Genomic DNA, 15590 nt, shown 5'->3' with positions numbered 1-15590 from the left:
AAAAAGAGAGGGAAGGGATAAAATACAGAACATGAAACTCTGAAAATTTGACTTATAACAAGCAAAATTACATCCTGCTGTCATTTAAATTATGGCTGCCCTCTATAAAGGTGTCTTTTAGGTGTGTTAATTGAATCCGGCACTATTTTCCAATAATAATCGGTAAAGTTCAGCCATCCATCCCTCACAGGATCCCTGCCGCGTGCCAGAGGAGGACGTATCTATTTCAGTGGCTTAATTTATTTTTCATGATTCGTTGATAATGACTGCAGTGCAGGCTGTACATCAGAATTAACCTTCATTTCACTGAGGTATATTACGATGACAGCCTCAGACACATTTCACCTACACAAAGGGCATTCTCTCCTTCCCTCTCCCCGCACTTTATAATCATGCTCAGCAAGACGAAGATTGCTTGATAGCCGATTAATTTTCATAGGAAATCAAGTGGCCAGAGCTCCCCCCTCCATACCACCCCCTCAATGCCACCACACCACACAAGCTTGTGCTTAGTGACTTTTCTGGCAATTAGGTATTTTATTTAATCTTTTCAAAAAAAAAAAAATTCTAAATTGCATTTTTTACTAACCCTCCCTCCCTTCCTTGCTATCGCCGCCTGGTAATTTATTTTCGGCGATGGCAACATAACAAAAGTCCTGTAAATTAATCAGGGACATCAAGCGACAGAGAGAGGAGAGAGACGGGGGGGCCCTCTCTAATTTCTATGCAAACCGTTAAGTGTCAGATATAAATTCTGCCATTTACTATGGTTTCAGTCAAAAGATTTCTTTAGGGACGTGACGTCACATTTGAAGCCAGCGCCGGATCATCTCCGTCCCATTTTCTCCCTCATGAGCTCTTTGTTCTTCTAGCCTTTGTAGGATATGGGCACTAAAAAGGCCCTATGCAAATTACAATAACAGATTTCGCTAAGCACCGCGGCGACGGGCATGATAGCCTATTTCGAGTGAATCCAAAGCAACATTCAATTTATGGTATTAACCCAGGCACATGCAAAGGTTTACAAAAAAAGTGATGAAGAAATTGGTCCTCACTGCATGAAGTTTGTTTTCCCACCCTCATTGACATGGCACCTATAATAAGGAAGGCTGATAATTAGAATATTCTAGAGAGCAGAGAGCAGCCAGAGCTCTGTTGGAGCTAACAGCTGGGTGTGTCTCTCTCGCTCCTCTCTCAAGGCCTGAACCAAGAGTGCACACACACACAGACTGTCTCTATCATAGGGCATACACCTCTATTGGCTGGAGCACAGACTCGCAGCCTGCAGGTACGTGTGTGCTGGTGTGTGTGTGTGTGTGTGTGTGTCTCTCTCTCAGAGACACTGATTCTCAGCCCTGTCTGTGCCAGCAAATAAATATAATCAAGCCACCATTTACATACAAATGGGCTCTCCCCCTCTACCCCTAGTAATCTGCTGCCTTCTTCAGGCAGGAGAGTCATATTCACTCCTTACTGCAATTTCATATTTATCATCAGATGGTCTATTGATAGTGATTTTTTTCTCCTCCACTTCATTTTATTATTAGAGGATATTGAAGGCATGTTGGGGCTGACGAGGCACATGTGCTCCGTGATTTCCTGCCGCGAGGACATGATTATCACGACTATTGACATTGTCACTTCTCCCATCACTTATCATTGCTTTTACCTCTCCGTTTACTCCTAAGATCTGGCTACATTATCATGCCGTTTAGATAATGTGTGTAAACGCTGGGGGGACAGTGCCACCGACGTCCGTGTCACTAACGTGCCTCATTCACTCAGTGTCAAGTTGATGGGCTATGGACCCCTGAGAGCGTGTCAATCCCACTTTGGACAAACACCCTCCATCAAAATGATCAGTAACACTGGGGGCCGCCGAGATATCACTCACACAGAGGGGGGGGGGGGTCAGAGAGAGAGACAGTCAGAGAGAGACGGAGACAGCGAGAGAGACGGCCCCACATGAGGACCTTCATCATGCCTACTGATACAGCAGCACTTGGGGGGAAAGGAGGGAGAAATGTCCCATAAAGTATCTTTACCCTTTAGGAAATGGCCCTTTTAGGCAGAACGCCGATAGCCGTCAATAGCGACCTACTGTATTGTCAAGGTCCATCTTCAAAATGCAACTTGTCACCATGTAATTAATGTCAGAAGCAAGGCGGGACAACACATGAAATCATCCACCATCCGCCTACACTTTGTTGCATGCTTGACTGTGTAATCTTTGTTATGCATTGGATAAAAACATTCAGAGCGCGTGCACTATTAACCCGTTTCTGTCACCCTTCTCTGGCCTTTTAATCAGGGTTTAATAGCCGTTATTAACTCATTAAGGACCCATTGGGGAGCTGCTGTGACCTCCAACAAAAGTTAACACTCTGACGCAAGAGTTATTTCCTCATGTTCAATCATTTAATTGCGACCTATGCAAATGTGCTGCCGCTCGCTACCAAACCAGCTGAAATAATGAAGTAGAGTGGCTCAAATTAAAATACAAATGGGGAGAATATTGCATTAGCCAGTACCCATCCCCAAAAAACGATGCCATTAAAATGGGTTCAGTTGTTTTGAGTGAGCTCAGCAGCCTTGGCAGAATGTGCTTTCTCTGTGTTTTTATATGAGGCATCTTTAGGATGTGTGGACTGGCTTTGACAAATATACAAACATAGAAACGCATCAGCACCACACACGGACGATGTGTGTGTGTGTGTGTGTGTGTGTGTTCTGTCCGAGTGACAGTGTACCATGTGACTGCTGCCAGTGGAGTATGACAAAGCAATGCAATGAGCTGCGATACGAAACAGATGTTTTTCTTCAGGTGTAAACACAAGATGTCTTCAGCTTCGAAGATCAAACTGAAGTGAGAGAAATAGGTCTGACAGCACTGCATATCTACAAAGACTGACTGTCACGAGTAAATGACTGTTATTCTCGAATAAGGAATTATTTTTGCAGAAAAGTAACAGCTGTTTCCTGTCTTTTTGGGGGAAGTGTGACCATTGTGTTGACGGAACAGAACCAGGAAGTGAGTTAGGATGTTGATAGTTTGTCCTACCATGTGTCTGACTACAATTAATGAATATCAGTTTCGATCAAGCCTCTCTACTGTACGTATGGGCATTGAACAGAGATAGACAAGCCAATATTATGTATGTATTTGTTTTACGTTAGAGTACTTCAAAATGAGTAGGAACATCACCGTGGAAAGTATTCCGAAACAATGACAGGTGTACTATGATAATCAGATACAGTTCAACTGTTGGTTGCTCCGCCATTGACAGAGAACATGATGATGAATGCAGCAGTTTGTTAGGACAACACCCCCCCACCCCCCGCCTGAGTGATATACCTGAGAGCAACCACAGGAGCAATCTGCATTTCCTCTCCCCTCTCGGGCCCCGAGCAAAGTTCGATCTGGGGGGAAAAAAACGAGCAAATTAACCAAAACTGTCACTCAGGAATTACGACGGAGCTGAATACTGCAAAATATGTTCTTTGAAGTCCTCATTTCAGCAAAAAATTATATAAATATAAAATTACTTTATATCTAATTAAAATGATAACTGCATTCTCATATTTCTAACTCTCCATATCCTCAGGGCCAATTGGGATAGAGTGAGTTTTTTCCCCTTCTGCAGCCTTTCTGTCTCTCTCACGCCCTCCTCCACCACGGCTCTCTCTCTCTCCTCCTGAACTGCTCCTACAGCAATATCACATCATTACCATCTTCCCAGCCGAGCTGCAGCCAGCCATTATCATGCAGCCTTATTAATCTTCTTGTCTTATCAACTTGCAAATCACAAACCATTGAGCCTTATGGCGTGGTTTTGGGTTGGCCGTTATTCATTTTGTAGGTCTACCTAGCCTCCCGGTCCACCCCTAAATCACCTGACGATTGTCAGTCTCTTACTTTTGCCCTGGCCCCGGTGGCCCTGTTCTGTTAGCAGTGGCAGGGATCCACGTCTCTCTCTCTCTCTCTCTCTCTCTCTTTTCTCCCTCTCTCCATCCACCCTTGCTTTCTCTTTCTCGCTCGCTCTCCATCCTACCCTTTCTCTCTTTCTCCATCTCTCTCTCTTCATCCTCCTCTAGTAATTTTCCCCTGCCATTAGTATTCTATTGGGATAAAGCAGAGCCAAGCAGAGCCAGGCAGAGCCGCGAACAGCCAACAGAACAGAGTCGGGGAAAGTTTATTTAAAGCGTCACCACTGACCCCGTGATCCTGTTCTTCACTTAAGTTAAAACATTTTTTTGCTAAGGCTAAAATATTCAATGTGTTGGATATGCAGTGTGGCTAATGCTATGCTATTTGAGGAAAATATGTGGGTAAAGAGCATGTGTGTGTGTGTGTGTGTGTGTGTGTGTGTGTGTGTGTGTATTTGAATTTGCATTTCCTTTGAAAACTTTGCATGATAAATTACTTTTTCTCGCCCTCGGCTCATTAAACGCTCAGGTAAAGGTAGATATCATGAAATATTAAGCAGAAGACAAAGTGTTCTATGTGGACTTACCCACACACCGGCCAAGTCTATGTGGACCAAAGTATTAATCCACCATCTCATCTAACATCAGTTAAAACCGACAAATCTGCTTTAACTTCATTAACTTAATCATTCAGAATTATTTACAGTAGAACATGAGAGATTTTGACTTCAACATCGAGTTAATAATGATGAAAAGTACTAATTGTCAGACAACATTTAAGATGCAAAGTAGTCTGTCATTCCGGTAATGTAACTGACAGCCCCTATATTTTTTAATATTTTTTTTTATTTAACCTTTATTTAACCAGGTAGGCTAGTTGAGAACAAGTTCTTATTTGTATCTGCGACCTGGCCAAGATAAAGCATAGCAATTCGACACAATACAACAACACAGAGTTACACATAAACAAAACATACAGTCAATAATACAGTAGAACAAAGAAAACAAAAAGTCTATAAACAGTGAGTGCAAATGAGGTAAGATAAGGGAGTTAAGGCAATAAACAGGCCATGGTGGCAAAGTAATTACAATATAGCAAATAAACACTGTGCAGATGTGCAGAAGATGAATGTGAAAGTAGAGATACTGGGGTGCAAAGGAGCAAGATAAATAAATAAATACAGTATGGGGATGAGGTAGGTAGATAGATGGGCTGTTTACAGATGGGCTATATACAGGTGCAGTGATCTGTGAGCTGCTCTGACAGCTGGTGCTTAAAGCTAGTGAGGGAGATATGACTCTCCAGCTTCAGAGATGTTTGCAGTTCGTTCCAGTCATTGGCAGCAGAGAACTGGAAGGAAAGGCGACCAAAGGAGGAATTGGCTTTGGGGGTGACCAGTGAGATATACCTGTTATACCTATATGCATTGAAAACTTCAACAAGACAACTTCCATAAAAATGTGGATGAAGAGTAGGCCTAGGTTACTTGTAAAACACACATCCACCCTAACACACGGCAATAAGGCTTTCGCAGTGGAAGATATTTTAGAGGAATATTTTCCAGGAATACGTGGCCAACATGATAATTCCCCAAGCTTATCTAATCAATTCTGCAGGCTTCATCTGACTCCTATCAGGCCCCTTAGAAGAAATCAGCTCTGTTACACCTCAAGAACACTTATGAATAATGAAAAGAAAAGACCGCTTAAGGACAAAATGTTGATTATAAAAAGTGCCTTTTATCCATGTCTTCATATTTTAGGATTCTCAAGATGCAAGACTCTGGGTGAGGTACTAAAACAAGGTACTACATTTGACCAACAATTCATTTGAGATTTGTCAAAAGTGCTGACAGTACAAAAACAGGTATTTGGATAGAGACATTCAGATTCAAGTCTCTCCATGCTACCACTTTGATCTTGCATGCGTCCTTGAAACTGGTCTGAACTCCGTAGTTTCCAGCAGGCATCACACCATGGTCGACCACTAATCCAACATTAAAGTCATCCATCTTTGAAGGGGCAAACTGAGATTGTTACATCCATTTTTTTAAACTTTTAAATTAATGATACATGCCCACTGAAGATTGTAACTTAGAAATGCCTCATTGACTCAGTTCAACTGTCGTTCCTTATCAGAATCCAAAATATAAGCTTGTTTAACTCCATTGTTTACGAACAATGCAATTGATATCATGAACGGTCAGTCCTTGTATCCATAGCCCTGTCTATGAAATTGAGAGTGGTTCCATTTCTCCAGCCCATTCCCTCAGCTGTTTACCAGTAGTGGCAGGGTGGCCACTTTGTTATTGGTTGAACTGCTGCTTTAAACACAGCCTGAACACAGCCTGAACACAGCCTGAACACAGCCTGAACACAGCCTGAACACAGCCTGAACACAGCCTGAAATTCAGGAGGTATCAGATCATCTCCAGATGACCAGTCATTAATACCATAATATGTGTACCTGTGTGTGTGTGTGTGTCTGTGGATGCAGTAGCACCGTTGTGTGAGTAAATGAAGAGAGTTAAAACACTGAGACAAACCCGAAAAGTCCTTTACATGTTTAACCGCATCATTTAACAGTGTCCTATTTTGTCATGCTATTGCTATACAGAGGCAGTTCCAGAGAGACAAGGCAGGCTTTTTATGCCCGCCTATAAATTAGAGCGCTTGTGGGTTGATGAGCAGTGAAGGGGAATGGTGCCTGAATCCCGGGTGAAGCTGCTGTGAAGGGAAGGGAGAGGTGACGGAGACAGGCAGCTGGAGCCCTAAAAAGTACAAAACTTTTGTGGCCAGAGGATACACGGATACACACACACACACACACGCATACACACACACACACACACACACACAGACACACACACACACACACACACACACACACACACACACACACACACACACACACACACACACACTAAATGCATGGACCCCTTCACACACACTCAAATCCAGATGAGTGCTATCCTCTATCCTGTACAGGTCTTGCAGATAGAAGCTGCCGCTGGGTTTCTCTCCACACACTAGGAGACGAAGAGGTAGGTATATGCTGGCCTTACATTGCCAGCAGTCGGGTTCTACGCTCCTCTCCTCTCATTTCCTTCGGTGAGGATTTACATTCTGCTCCTGGCAGGTCGACCAACAAATGGACCAGGAAACCGCGGGAGATAGGCCGGAGGCTTTGGCTAGGCTGAGGGGGGAGAACAGAGAACAGCCTCCCTCAGTGGAACCACTGCTCAGTGCCAAGGGTTCCAGGGGGAGGACTAAGGGAGTCGGAGCAGTGGACGAAAGGCAGGCAGGCTGACTGCATATGGACCTTCCCAGGGACCTAGTGGGACTCAGAGGCCAGTGTCCCCCCCCAGCGGCAGCCTGCAGGCCAGAAGCCCAGGGCTATCGCTCCACAAATCAGCCCAGTTTGCCAATAAAACATGGGAACCAACCAGGGAACCACAGAGTTACTTTATAACAGTGAATCCTTTACCACACAGAAAGGTCGTCAAACCAAAAGAACAGATTTCTCTCTTTGAAAAAACATCTCCAGGCCCCATTGGCCCCGTCGGTCTGTCTCCAGTCCTCAAAAGTACATCTCAATCTTTAATTCATTGATAAAGAGAAAGGGAGGGGGAAAGATGGAGCACTTGGAAAGAGCAAGTGTGGATGTAAATTTTTTTAGATTTTGACATTTAGGTCTATTAAAGGGGAACTGCAACAGCTGATTTGGCCTCTTATTTTGGCTTGCTTCTCAAGAAATGCTGGCGGCCATGACAGGAGCCAAACATGACTTGGCTTGGGGGTGTGGTTTGACTTGAGTGTTTCTTGGGTGTGTCCTTGCCACCACCAAGACACACCCATCTGTCAGAACCTTGACCGCAGCGGTTTCCCCCCAACTCAATGACAGCAAACAAACCTCCTGCAGGTTGAGGTCAATAACTATAGGTCAAGTCTCAGATGTATGCTGAGATGCCGGAGGACGCTTTGAAAAGGTCAGTAGATATAATAACATATCATATAATATAAGCCATTTAGCAGACACTTTTATCCAAAGCTACTTACAGTCATGCAAGCATACATTTTATGGATGTGTGGTCCCGGGAATCAAACCCACTACCCTGGCGTTATAAGCGCCATGCTCTACCAACTGAGATACAAAGGGCAGAGTAATATGAGAAGATGTGATGGCTGAATTCATGTAGATATTCTAAACTAAGTGTTTTAACAGACATCCATGTAGAATAAACAACCACTGCTCAGTGGTTACTATTGCAACAACACATCATCAGTAGGGTAAAACTAACTGTTTCTATAGAAACAGTGTTCTTTTAATCTAGCAGGGTGCTCCTTTCACCCTTCATTGTCATTCCCAGCCATTGCAGATACTGTGCCTATCTGCATTTTGTCTGTGGTTAATGGGGCTACCTTGGCAAACATGTCAGAGTGGTCATACCTTCCTGTGTGTTGTCCCGTATAGAACAGGAGGGTTTCTCCCTCCCCATATTGACTGACACCATTCAACTCAATAATTAAAAAAGACAATACAAGTAAAAGTTGACTCTAGTAAAAATGTAATGCAGAGTTGCCTGGCCTCTCTCAATTTAGAGACATCAGTATCAAGCCCGTCTGTCAATCTGGACTTCCTCACGTCGTCTTGCAAGTCCCCATGTGCCGTCTCCATACATGTTTCTGTGAACACATACACATTCCCTGTTCTATTACCAACGGCGGTTACGATATGTAATCTGACACACAAACGGGTACTAATGTTGAACTCTGAACAGGTAAGACCAAACCTGCCCAATTATAGTCTCCCCATCAAACGACCGAGGCTGGCGTCTGGCAGAAGCATCCCCAGTCCTCCTCATCTGTAAAAATAGGCAGAATTGTTGCATTCAGTGACGCATAGAATAAAAAGGGTGTTGCAAATGCTGGACATTTCTGCTGTACTGTATAATTAGGAAATACCTTCAGTCCCACATTGTGGATGTGCTGAGTGCCAGGTCTCTCTCCATTCAGAGACGTCAGTGTCAAGCCTGTCTGTCGGTCAGGCCTCTATCACATCGTCTAGCAAGTCTCCAAGTGCTGGCTCCATAGCTGCATCTGTGAACATATACACATTCACTGTTCTATTACCAATGGCAACTAGGATAGGTGATATCTGACAAACAAACATACAGTGCATTCGGAAAGTAGTCAGACCTCTGGACTTTCACCACATTTTGTTACGTCAATCTACACACAATACCCCATAATGACAAAGCAAAAACAGGTTTTAATATTTTTTTGCTCATTTAGAAAAGAAATTCAACTGAAATATTACATTAACATAACTATTCAGACCCTTTACTCAGTACTTTGCTGAAGCACATTTGGCAGCGATTACAGCCTCGAGTCTTCTTGGGTATGACGGTACAAGCTTGTCACACCTGTCTTTGGGGAGTTTCTCCCATTCTTCTCTGCAGATCCTCTCAAGCTCTGTCAGGTTGGATGGGGTGCGTCGCTGCACAGTTATTTTCAGGTCTCTCCAGAAATGTTCGATCGGGCTCAAGTCCGGACTCTGGATGGGCCACTATATTACATTCAGAGACTTGTCCCAAAGCCACTCCTGTATTGGCTTCGCTGTGTGCTTAGGGTCGTTGTCCTGTTGGAAGGTGAAACTTTGCCCTAATCTGAGGTTCTGAGTGCTCGGGAACAGGTTTTCATCAAGGATCTCTCTGGACATTGTTCCGTTCATCTTTTCTTCGATCCTGACTAGTCTCCCAGTCCCTGCCACTGAAAACCATCCCCACAGTATGACGCCGCCACCACCATGCTTCACCATAGGGATGGTGCCAGGTTTCCTCCAGACGTGAAGCTTGGCATTCAGGCCAAAGAGTTCAATCTTGGTTTCATCAGACCAGAAAATATTGTTTCTCATGGTCTGAGAGTCTTTGTGACTTTTGGCAAACTTCAAGAGGGCTGTCATGTGCCACTGAGGAGTGGCTTCCATCTGGCCACTCTACCATAAAGGCCTGGTTTGTGGATTGCTGGAGAGAGGAACTCTGGAACTCTGTCAGAGTGACCATCGGGTTCTTGATCACCTCCCTGAGCAAGGCCCTTCTCCCTCGATTGCTCAGTTTGGCCGAGGGGCCAGCACTAGGAAGAGTCTTGGTGGTTCCAAACATCTTCAATTTAAGAATGATGGAGGCCATTGCGTTCTTGGGGACTTTCAAAGCTGCAGAAATGTTTTGGTACCCTTCCCCAGATCTGTTCCTCGACACAATCCTGTCTCAGAGCTCTAGGGACAATTCCTTTGATCTCATGGCTTGGTTTTTGCTCTGACATACACCGTCAACTGTGGGACCTTATATAAACAGGTGTGTGCTTTTCCAAATCAAGTCCAATCAACTGAATTTACCACAGGTGGACTCCAATGAAGTTGTAGAAACATCTCAAGAATGATGTATGGAAACAGGATGCACCTGAGATAAATTACGATTCTCATGGCAAAGGGTCTGAATACTTATGTAAATATGTTGTTTCTGTTTGAACTTTTTAACACATTTGCAAAATAAAAAAATAAAACATGTTTTTTTTTGGTTTGAGCAGTATTGTGTGACTATTTACATTGACCCCCCCCCCCCCCCACCCTCTTTGTTTTTACACTGCTGCAATTTTTGTCAATTTAATAAATATTTTATTAACTCTATTTCTTGAACTGCATTGTTGGTTACAGGCTTGTAAGTCAGCATTTCATGTTAAGGTTACACCTGTTGTATTCGGGGCATGTGACAAATACAATATGATTTGATGAGTTTTTAGTATTTTTATTATCCCTTTTATAGTAAGGCTGTAACGTAACAAACATGTGGAAAAAGTCAAGGGGTCTGAATACTTTCCAAAAGCCCTGTATACTATGTTTAAGTTTGAACAGGTCAAACTAAACCTACCTGATTCTGGTCTCCCCATCGACATCCTTTGGTGAGCAGGCAAGAGGTGAGGCTGGAGGTAAGGTCTTTGCTATCGTCCCATTGATGGGCATGGCAGCGTATATCAGCTCCTGGCCCCTCAAAGGTACTGGTCACCACACACACAAACACACCCACAGAGCACTGATTACATTATCAATGGTGGTTATGATTAGCATGGTGGAACCAACCTGAACGCTGCATTCCATTTCACTTCAGCTATCATGATATCACATCATGAACCTATTAGTTTATCAAACTTTATACAACTTTTCACATAACACACATTACCGTTGTAGATGAAGCAGTCTGTTTCATCAGGAAAGTAGCTTGGGTCAAGATAATTCTAAGTTGTCACTAGTTACCACAGCAAGAAAGTAATTTACCCCACAAATTTCTACAAGTTTTCTTCTTAAAATGTGATTTTAAACTTAATCTTCACCCTAACCCACTGCTAACCCTAAACTTAAATTAAGACCAAAAAGCACATTTTTGTTTTCATGAATATTTTACCAAGTTTGACTTTAGAATCAGGTCGGGGACTCTGTGGCTGTGGTAACTAGTGTAAACCCTAATTCTGTTTTACGACTATAGCTCCAGATTTGATACAATTCAGGCCAGTGATGCAGTTACGGTTTGTTGCCCCTAGTTCACAGAATTAGTCAGACTCTAACATTTGTTAATGTAACAGGGTTAGTTATGTTTCCATTGACACTGCAGAAACATGTATTCAGTGTTTATGTATTTTTTATTTCATTTAACTAGGCAAGTCAGATAAGAACAAATTCTTATTTTCAATGACGGCCTGTTCGGGGGCAGAACGACAGATTTGTACCTTGTCAGCTCGGGGGTTTGAACTTGCAACCTTCTGGTTGCTAGTCCAACACACTAGGCTACACTGCCACCCCATTCCTATTGGTTGTTTGAATTTACATGTCAATAAATTGTTATGCCAGTAGTCATGCTTGCAGATAGGGGGAGAAATAACATATATGGAACCATGTAGTAATCAAAAAGGTGTTAAACAAATCAAAATATATTTTATATTTGAGATTCTTCAAAGTAGCCAACCTTTGCCTTGATGACAGATTTGAACACTCAGCTAGCTAGCATGCTCTAATTGTAATGGTTGCATTAGCTCCCTGCTAATTCACAGTTATTTCCATGGTAACAGACGAATCATGAATCTACAGCCATCAACAAACTGTTGTCCTGCACATCTAATGTGCTTCCTTAATGTCTATTGTCAGAATAAACACTAATCAACTGGGACCTTTGGCTGGGTATTCCTTTCTTTATAAACACAATGCAAGACAGTTACTAAGAACGATCACATCTGTTACATTAGCTACCCCCATAGCGGCATCCATGACAATACAGAATACACTTGTATGAGCTACAAATGAATTTGCAAATCCAACTTGTAGTTAGCTAATGTTAGCTAGCCAGCCTGCCTCGGCTAGCATTAACAAATAACGTCACATAACCAACAGTATGTAGACAATACACAATAAACGTGTATAAGCTACGACCTAACTAAGTTGTAATGCGCTAGCTAGCTAATTATCTATGCTAACGTTAACTAAAACATTAGCCAGCCTGCCTCAAAAGAGCTGCCTACATAAACAGCAATAGCGTTATCTAAAGTCGTTGGCTAAGTTATACCAGAGAGGTCTGGTCGTTGCACACCAATACCCTAGTAAAACTGATTATCCTACTGATCCTCGACTTCGGCGATTACATTTACAAAATAGCCTCCAACACTCTACTCAGCAAACTGGATGCAGTCTATCACAGTGCCATCCGTTTTGTCACCAAAGCCCCATATACCACCCACCACTGCGACCTGTATGCTCTAATCGGCTGGCCCTCGCTGCATATTCGTCGCCAGGTCACCTATAAGCCTTTGCTAGGTAAAGCTCTGCCTTATCTCAGCTCACTGGTCATAATAACATCCACCCGTAGCACGCGCTCCAGCAGGTATGTCTCAATGATCGTCCCCAAAGCCAACACCTCCTTTGGCCGCCTTTCCTTCCAGTTCTCTGCTGCCAACGACTGGAACGAATTGCAAAAATCGCTGAAGCTGGAGACTTATATTTCCCTCGCTAACTTTAAACAGTAGCTATCCGAGCAGCTAACCAATCACTGCAGCTGTACATAGCACATCTGTAAATGGCCCATCCACTCTACCTACCTCATCCCCATATTGTTTTTATTTACTTTCTGCTCTTTTGCACACCAGTATTTCTACTTGCACATCTACCACTCCAGTGTTAATTTGCTAAATTGTAATTAATTGCTACTATGGCCTATTTATTGCCTTACTTCTTCACGCCATTTGCACAAACTGTATATAGACTCTTTTTTTTCTATTGTGTTATTGACTGTACGCTTGCTTAATCCATGTGTAACTCTGTGTTGTTGTTTGTGTCACACTGCTTTGCTTCATCTTGGCCAGGTCGTAGTTGTAAATGAGAACTTGTTCTCAACTAGCCTACCTGGTTAAATAAAGGTGAAATAATATATGTATATATTTTTAAATACTAGGGTCCTTCGGCAGGGCATCCAAACTATATAACTTCGGCTGTGGAGATATGGTCAACCCGTATAGGGCTTTTCAGCCTGCTGTCCTTTGAACGAGTTGGGGCCGATGAAACAACGATGTCACGACATCCGCCGAAGTCGGCTCCTCTCCTTGTTTGGGCGGCGTTCGGCGGTCGACGTCACCGGCTTTCTAGCCATCGCCGCTCCATTTTTCATGTATCCATTTGTTTTGTCTTGTTCCCTTCACACCTGGTTTTCATTCCCCACTCACTCCATATTAATTTATTCCTCTGTTCCCCATCATGTCTTTGTGTAAGATTGTTTGTGTTTATTTTGGAATTGTGTATATTGTTACGCACATTACTTTTTGTCTTTGTTCCGTGTTTGGGCACATTTTATGTTACTTTGTGCTGTCATTTTGGACCGGAATAAAAAGTGCGCCTGTTCACTACACTCTGCCCTCCTGCACCTGACTTCACCTCCAATACACACTTCTAACAAACGGAACCCATTCAATGAAGGGAAGCTAAGTGGCCAATTTGCACGTAGAGCTTGGAAAAAAGGGAGCATGATTTATTGACACAATTTGAATCCAAACCCAACCTTTATTCACTTGTTGTGACGCACAGAGGTCGCAAAACTCTGTTTTAGACGGGACTGACTTTATGAACAATTTTATGCTATTTGTAGTCAATTTTGACACTTGTATAAATGTTTCCGACTCATATATTATCACATACTGTAGTCCATTTTCAAAGGGATTAGTTACTTTTAAAGGGGAGTTGCTCTTTAATGATTAAGAATTGAAGAACTGGACTGGTCCGAAGCCCTATGCTATGTCCAGGCACTGGCTAATTACGTTTGATCTAAACTGCAATGTTGAAACCAGCAGTAATTGCACTTAGCGAGATTTGAAAGCTCGAACTCATGCTGTATTTAGCACCCTCTTCCTTCAAAAAGAGTCGGGCGAGTTGGGCGTGAGAACATCTGAAGTAGCTAGAAGTAGTTATGCCCACTAAAGAGGGCCTAATACTTTAACTTGGCACAAGAGTTCAAAACCTCAAACCTGAAAAGTCCGTCTTCTCCACCGACTCCTAGTGCTGAGCCATGAGCATGTCCTTATGTACTGTAGGCACACAGCATGTTTTATTGTCTGTCTGTTCCCAGGCATCTTGAACAATTAGACGGTGCAATCAGCATCCATCAACCCTGGTCAAAAGAGCCAGAGAGAGAGCAAGGATCCCACTGTTACAGGGCAAATGGCCAACTGATGCCATCTCCTGAGAGCGTGGGACATGCAGGGTAAAACAATTATCAGGACCAGCTGTCCATGGTGTACTGTAGCACTATCGTAGCACATAGCCGGCGTGCAGTACCCAGCTCTGCCCTCCCAGGTAGGGCCGTGCTGACTGGCTGAGAGAGAAGCCAGGGGAAAGGGGGGGGGGGACTAGAGACCAGGAATGGTGAGCCTCCTCCTGTGACAGTGTTCCGCTGTGTTGTCTCCTCTGTGGTGGGGGACTTGTTTCCCCCGTCGTTTGTCGCCGCTCCGCTCTGTACCCACTGCCCTCTCGCCTCTTCCTTAATGAGTGTGGATGCCCGACTGCCTCGGCTGCCTCAGCACCTGCCGTGGGTGGCGAGGGGTTAATCCTCGGTGGGTCTCTAACGCCCCTGGGCATGCTGCGGAGGAGCAGGCAGGAAGAGCTGACAGCAGCAGTAGCAGCGGCTGAGAGGAGAGGGTGACAGGAGGCACAGATACCCTCGGGTTCCCCCCGTAGCACGCTAGAATGAATTGTTTCAGACGCTGCTGGATGCCTGACAACCGGCCTTCATAAATTACAAAATGAAGATTGATAATCGCTTTTCAGCCTCACCTCCTCCTCCACGTGTGTGCACACACAAAGTATGCACGCACACCTGCAAGAACACACACACACACAAAAGGAAGATTTATGTGAAAATCACTGTCATTTGCAGAATGCTTGTTTGCACCAGGTAGCTGCTCTCCTCCTCAGCGAGGGCCAGGGTTGAAGAAGAAAACCCGTACATGTTTTATTTATGTGGAGGAAAAACAACTCCTGAGGAGCCTTCTCTCGCTTGTGATGAGAGAGATCCGAGAGAGAGAGAGAGGAGCACTTTGAAGCACCGTGGGGAACAGGGAAGGACCATGGGAGA

The 15590-nt window shown here is 43.8% G+C and overlaps 1 long non-coding RNA gene across 1 annotated transcript; it reads right to left on the bottom strand.

Moving 5' to 3' along the window:
* Nucleotides 1-8653: 8653 nt before the first annotated feature.
* LOC118938923 lies at nt 8654-12865 on the bottom strand. Its single transcript, XR_005036316.1, has 3 exons — nt 10857-12865; nt 8893-9027; nt 8654-8792 (listed from the first exon to the last, which is right to left on the bottom strand). It is a non-coding gene; the product is annotated as an uncharacterized LOC118938923 (long non-coding RNA).
* Nucleotides 12866-15590: the final 2725 nt, after the last annotated feature.

This window comes from Oncorhynchus mykiss, chromosome 15, assembly GCF_013265735.2.
Source record: "Oncorhynchus mykiss isolate Arlee chromosome 15, USDA_OmykA_1.1, whole genome shotgun sequence".
Lineage (NCBI taxonomy): Eukaryota > Metazoa > Chordata > Actinopteri > Salmoniformes > Salmonidae > Oncorhynchus > Oncorhynchus mykiss.
Note: the sequence above shows the minus strand (reverse complement) of the source record. Positions and strands in the feature narration are given on the sequence as shown.